Source organism: Lathyrus oleraceus, chromosome 2 (assembly GCF_024323335.1).
Source record: "Lathyrus oleraceus cultivar Zhongwan6 chromosome 2, CAAS_Psat_ZW6_1.0, whole genome shotgun sequence".
In the NCBI taxonomy this organism is placed as follows: Eukaryota; Viridiplantae; Streptophyta; class Magnoliopsida; order Fabales; family Fabaceae; genus Lathyrus; species Lathyrus oleraceus.
In genome coordinates, this window is record NC_066580.1 from 362,629,880 (window position 1) to 362,635,957 (window position 6,078).

A 6,078-nucleotide genomic window follows, 5' to 3' on the forward strand; every position below is an offset into this window, starting at 1 on the left:
ATCGATAAAATAGGGGAACAAATTCCCTGTTGTCAGAATTTTAGTCGGCTATCTATTCAATTTCGAGATTTCTTTTGAAGTCTGAATTAGAGAACTTCAAATATAAACTATTTGATGTTTTCCATCCAATGATTTAGACTCTGGATCTTTAAATAGTTCATAGTTCTTTCCTTTTTGTGCCCGTTTTAGCTCATGTGGATGAACAATGAACTTAATAGCAGTCTAATTGCCAATACTTGGATATTGGCAGTTTCTTAATTGTAAAATTATTGTTGGAAAAAATTAACAGCTTTTGAAAATTGTCTGTTTCGTGGTGAGAGTTAGTGGTAGTCAAGGTTTGCTCATGTTGGGAGAAGAATCCTACAAAGACAGCACACTTATAATGCAACTTTTGAGAGACAACCTCACCCTTTGGACTTCTGATGTCCAGGTAAAATTTCTCTAATATATAGAACCTACCCTTTTCGGAACATTTATCTGTCCAAGCATTTTGATTAATAATCATCGACCTCTCTTCCTGATATTGCGGCAAATTGATCATAATCTGAGTTAAGTTATATTTTACTTCTTGCAGGACCAGCTAGATGAGCCCTGATTTCCCTTATAGGTTGACGGGTCGTATTCTTCCCTCTTGAAGGAGGTGGGCTATGAATGTCATTTATATGTGTTGATTAAGAATCATCCTAGTTTATACATTTACCGGTAATCTGTGGTATAGTGTCATATGGACCTGTCTTGTTTTTTTATGTCTTGTATGATTTGGATCTGTTGTCCTAATGGGAGATCAAATTAAATTATATTGTTGCAATCATCTTTTTCCTATGGTTTCTTTAAAGATAATTCCTCATACTTGGTAAAATGAAGTTGTTTGACAATTATGTTTTTAAGAAAAACATGAGTCAGAGAGGTAGATCTACTAGTGTCAACCGCGAAAGTGTTTGCCAACTTTGACCGAGTCCAAAGTTCACAATATACAGCCCTCTGAGCGTGAGCTCGGAGAAAGACGGTCGCCAACTCCGCCCGAGTATTCTAGTCCGGTACAAAATCCACCACCAAAAAGTCTATGCCCACTAAACTATCCTCTGGTCCCCTCATGTTTTTTTGCATACTCTAATCTCGATCATAGAAGGGGGTGGGGCTTAGACAGCGCTTTTCAAAGCGCTGTCTAAGGTATACCTAAAAAATTTAAAATAAGAGGGTCTTATAAAGCGCTTTTGGCCAAAGCGCTGTCTAAGGGGGGGGGGGGCTTAGACAGCGCTTTTAAGATTTAAAAAAGCGCTGTCTAAACCTTTAGCAGCGGAGGTTTAGAAAGCGCTTTAAAGCGCTGTCTAAGGCTAAAAAAAGCGCTGTCTAAGGTCTTGTTTGTTGTAGTGGTTTCATGAGCATAGTCTATTATACTATGTCTTTAACATGCATTAACACCAAAATTCTATTTCCCGACCTCAAATAGTTGTGACATCTACATAAGTCCAATTATGATTGCTTAACATAGCGCTAAATTTGTGACACAAAAGGCATAAGCATTCTAGTTAGTGAGACTTTAAGTCTCTCCTCTTTCATGGTATTGTGTAGAAACTTGGCATTTTTTCCTTCCTTTGGAAGATATCTTGGTTCAAGGATCCATGCCTGTGATAAGCAGGTTGAGTGTTCTCCAAAGAATGTCTTAAAATGAAAAGCAAAAGCAAAACAATACTAACCTCTAACCTATTAACTATTAACATTTAAATTGAAGCCATTTACCTTAATGAAATTTACTTTTAGCATTTTATTTCATTTTCCATTGTTCATATCATTATAATTGTTTATGTTAATGCAATTTTCACTTTGTCCATTTGGACCATATTGTGTGATATATTTTGTTTGTGTATACTTTGCTTCTTCGTATGGTCTTTGACCATTAATGTACATAATAACAACAAAAAACCCTAAAAAGCTTTTGTGCGGACTGTTGGCTTAATCTTGGACAAATTGACTTAGAATCTAGGCAACCTTCCTATGCTAAAGGACTTGGCCAATGCCAACTTATCGAGAAACCAAGTGCTTGTAATTTGAAACTTCATCTGATACATCATTCAAGATCTCTCTAACTTCATCTGCAACATGATCATTGTGAAGCTGTTATTTTGAACCTATGACTTGTGAAACTCATTTGTTACATGGGCTATTTTGAAGAAGATCATGGAATGGATAAGCTTGGATGTGGCCATCTTTATTTGAGGCATTTCACTTCAGATAATATAATTGTGCATTTGTGTGTTGCTTGATTCTAAAAGTCCGAGGGAAATTCTGGGTGTCTATTGACATTTTTGTCTATTGGATTGCTACCCATTTTGTCAGATCTTTTCAACTCTAAACTTTTAATTTTGTACATAGGATAGTCTCTTCATCTTCTCCTCATTTCTTCATTTTCAAAATCTCTCCCTCCCTTTTCAAAATCTTTTTTGACTGAACCTATTTTGTTCTAAACTTTGACTACTTTGCAAAAAGATAGAAACTTTGGCCTTATGTCATTTCACTTTCAAACTTATTTTCTTAAATCAAACGTGTAAATAAACTTAACTATACCTAACTTGAACTTTCAAAAGCCAAAAAGAACTAACTCATTCAAACCATTTTTAAGCCTTTGGGCCTTTCAAACTTAATTTTGTTAAAAAGCAATGCATCCACTTTGAAATTTGTATCACGAACTACGAGGTTTTGATCCCTCATTTTTATGTTGGTACGTAGGCAAAAGACCGAAGGTCTTGTCAAACACAAAAATATAATTAATGAATTCTTTTCTCATCCCCCCATTCTATTTTTTTGTAAACATCACTTTATACCATGTACATATGCGTACAAAAAGGGCTCCCTAGGAGTACCTAGGACATTTTGGGTGCTAACACCTTCCCTCTGTGTAACCAACCCCCTTACGTGTAATCTCTGACTTTTTATTAGTTTTGATTTGAAAACATCTTATTTTTGGGTTTTGTTCGTACTTTTTCCCTTTTCCCTTGGAAACAATAAAAGCGCGGTGGCGACTCTTGTTATTTGATCTCTAGCTTATCCATAGCTTGATGATCATGAATTTACTGCTATAGAAATTAAGTGGCGACTCTGTTGAGGATTAGTCTCCAGTGGGTTTAGCCTACTTTTTGTGTGTATATATTTGTATATATGTGATGGTTGTATATATGTATGTGTGATATAATCTACTTGTTGTGCTTGGTGATCTCTGAGTGGTCAGATAAGTTCTAACCCGAACTTGAGTGCAACTAAGATAGGAGGATGGTATAGTCATGTTCGACTTATGTGGAGTAGTCCTTAACAAGTTGGCTTGAGACCCATTTGCTTAGTGGAGACTCTTTTGGATTTGGAAATGTCACACAAGTATTTATGGTTAGGCATTGTTATCTCTGATTGGGTCCGAGAAGCTGAGGACCGTAGAACATTTACCCCCTCTTGGCCTATTTAGGACGTATTGCGGAAACTGTTCAAGTGTAGACTTAATAACAGTTGTTACGTGATACTACACTCAGACGAGTTTCTCTTGAGAATATTATATGTCGATGAGTCAGTCATCTTAACCTGTAATATCTGATAGATGGAATTAAGACTCTGGGAACTTTTTAGAACATGATCTACAAGTTTTTATCCTTAGTTCACTCCTTTGGGATAGTTCTTACCCTGTATCCATGCTTGTGACTTACAACAAACCCTTGATTCTTGGTTGATCCAATCAAGTCTTGTCAATATCAATGGAACTTGGGTCTTGATAAGGTGTAAACCATAATCAACCAAAATGGATGATTGATCTTGACATGACTTGATTCATCCCTTGACTTTTGTTTGACTTGTGTGCGATCCCTTATTTGTGATTGTTGCATTCATGCATTCATGCGCATCATAACATTCATCACACGAAAATTTCAAGGAACTGAGGTATTATTTGCAAATATTTTCAGACCATGTATTATGAACGAAGGAACACTAAGAAGTATAGTTTCAGATATCCCGACTTGAAAGAGTTAAGGAAGCTAGCATCTTTTGTATTAGATCCCTTGGATATCAAACAACGTCATGGGAAGCTTCTATCGATCTTGTCTGCTGATGTGGTTGAAGGACTTTTGAGCGTGCTAGTGCAGTACTATGATCCTCTCTACAGTTGAATCACTTTCCCAAATTTTCAGCTTGTGCCTCTATTGGAGGAGTATCTCATCTTTTGGGGATACTTGTATCAAGTAGAGTGCCTTTTAGTGGATTGGAGGAGATTCCCCGATCTAATCTTATTGTTGAAGCTCTTCACTTGAAGAAGTCTTAGATAGAGGCTCATTGGGTGAAGAAAGGAGGATTATTTGGGTTGCCATCTGATTTCCTCATCAAGGAAGCTAGCGCCTTTGCTCAAGCTGGTAGAGGTTGAGAAGAACGCATCCTGATATGGCTGTGAAGATCAAAGAGGAAGTGCAAAAGCAGATTGATGTCGGTTTCCTTGTTACCGCTGAGTATCCGCAGTGGGTGGCCAATATTGTGCCTGTACCGAAGAAAGATGGAAAAGTCCGCATGTGTGTTGATTATAGAGATTTGATTAAAGCTAGTCCGAAAGATGATTTCCCTCTACCACACATTGATATGTTGGTAGACAATACTGCTAAATTGAAGTCTTTTCGTTTATGGACGGATTTTCCAGATATAATCAGATCAATATCGCACCCGAAGATATTGAGAAGACCAAAATCATTACACCTAGGGGAACATTTTGTTATAGAGTGATGCCTTTCGGTTTAAAGAATGTTGGTGCAACTTAGCATAGAGCAATGACTACTCCTTTTCATGATATGATGCATAAAGAGATTGAAGTTTATGTCGATCACATGATTGCTAAATGGATTGATGAAGAGGAACATTGTAAGCATTTGTTGAAGCTATTCCAGCGTTTGGGGAAATATAAACTCCGCTTGAATCCCAATAAGTGTACTTTTGGTGTTCGTTCTGGTAAGTTGTTGTGCTTTATTGTCAGCGAGAAGGGTATTGTAGTTGATCCTGCCAAGGTCAAAGCAATACAAGAGATGCATGCGCCCAAAAGTGAGAAGCAAGTCATAGGTTTTCTTGGCCGCTTGAATTATATTTCAAGATTCATTTCCCACATGACTGCCACATGTGTGCCTATATTCAAGCTTCTTCGGAAAGATCAGTGTTGTGATTGGACTGAAGATTTCCCGAAAGCTTTTAACAGTCTCAAGGAATATTTGTTTGAGCCTCCTATTTTGTCTCCACCTGTTGAAGGAAGACCGTTCATCATGTACTTGAGTGTGCTCGAAGATAGTATGGGTTATGTTCTTGGTCAGCAAGACGAGACTGGAAAGAAAGAATTTGTAATTTACTACCTCAGTAAGAAGTTCACCGACTGTGAGACTCGGTATTCGATGCTTGAGAAGACTTGTTACGCATTGGATTGGGTTGTTAAGCGTATGCGCCAGTATATGTTGAATCATACCACTTGGTTGATATCCAAAATGGATCCGATCAAGTATATATTTGAGAAGCCTGCTTTAACTAGGAGAATTTCCCGTTGGAAGATGTTGTTATCAGAGTATGATATTGAATACCGATCTCAGAAAGCAATCAAACGTAGTATCTTGGCTGACCATTTGGCTCACCAACCAATTGAAGATTACCAGTCAGTGCAGTATGACTTTCCTGATGAAGAGATTTTGTACTTGAAAATGTAGGATTATGATGAACCATTGCTTGAAGAAGGGCCAAAACCTGGTTCCTGTTGGGGCATGGTATTTGATGGAGCTGTTAATCAATATGGAAATGACATTGGGACAGTGATTATTACTCCTCAAGGCACGCATCTTCCATTTATAGCTAGATTGAATTTCAAGTGTACAAACAACGTGGTAGAATATGAAGCTTGCATTATGGGGCTTGAAGAGGTCATGAATCTCAGAATCAAGTATTTGGATGTCTTCGGTGATTCGGCTTTGGTTGTGAATCAAATCATAGGAGAATGGGAGACAAATCAACCCGGTTTAATACCATATAGAGATTATGCGAGGAGGATTTCAACTTTCCTTATAAAGGTTGAGTTTCATC

General features: G+C 37.5%; 1 long non-coding RNA gene across 1 annotated transcript; it reads left to right on the plus strand.

The window, feature by feature from the left end:
- The first annotated feature begins 338 nt into the window (after nucleotides 1-338).
- Nucleotides 339-811, plus strand: LOC127119537 (uncharacterized). Its single transcript, XR_007802867.1, has 2 exons — nucleotides 339-430; nucleotides 575-811. It is a non-coding gene; the product is annotated as an uncharacterized LOC127119537 (long non-coding RNA).
- Nucleotides 812-6,078: the final 5,267 nt, after the last annotated feature.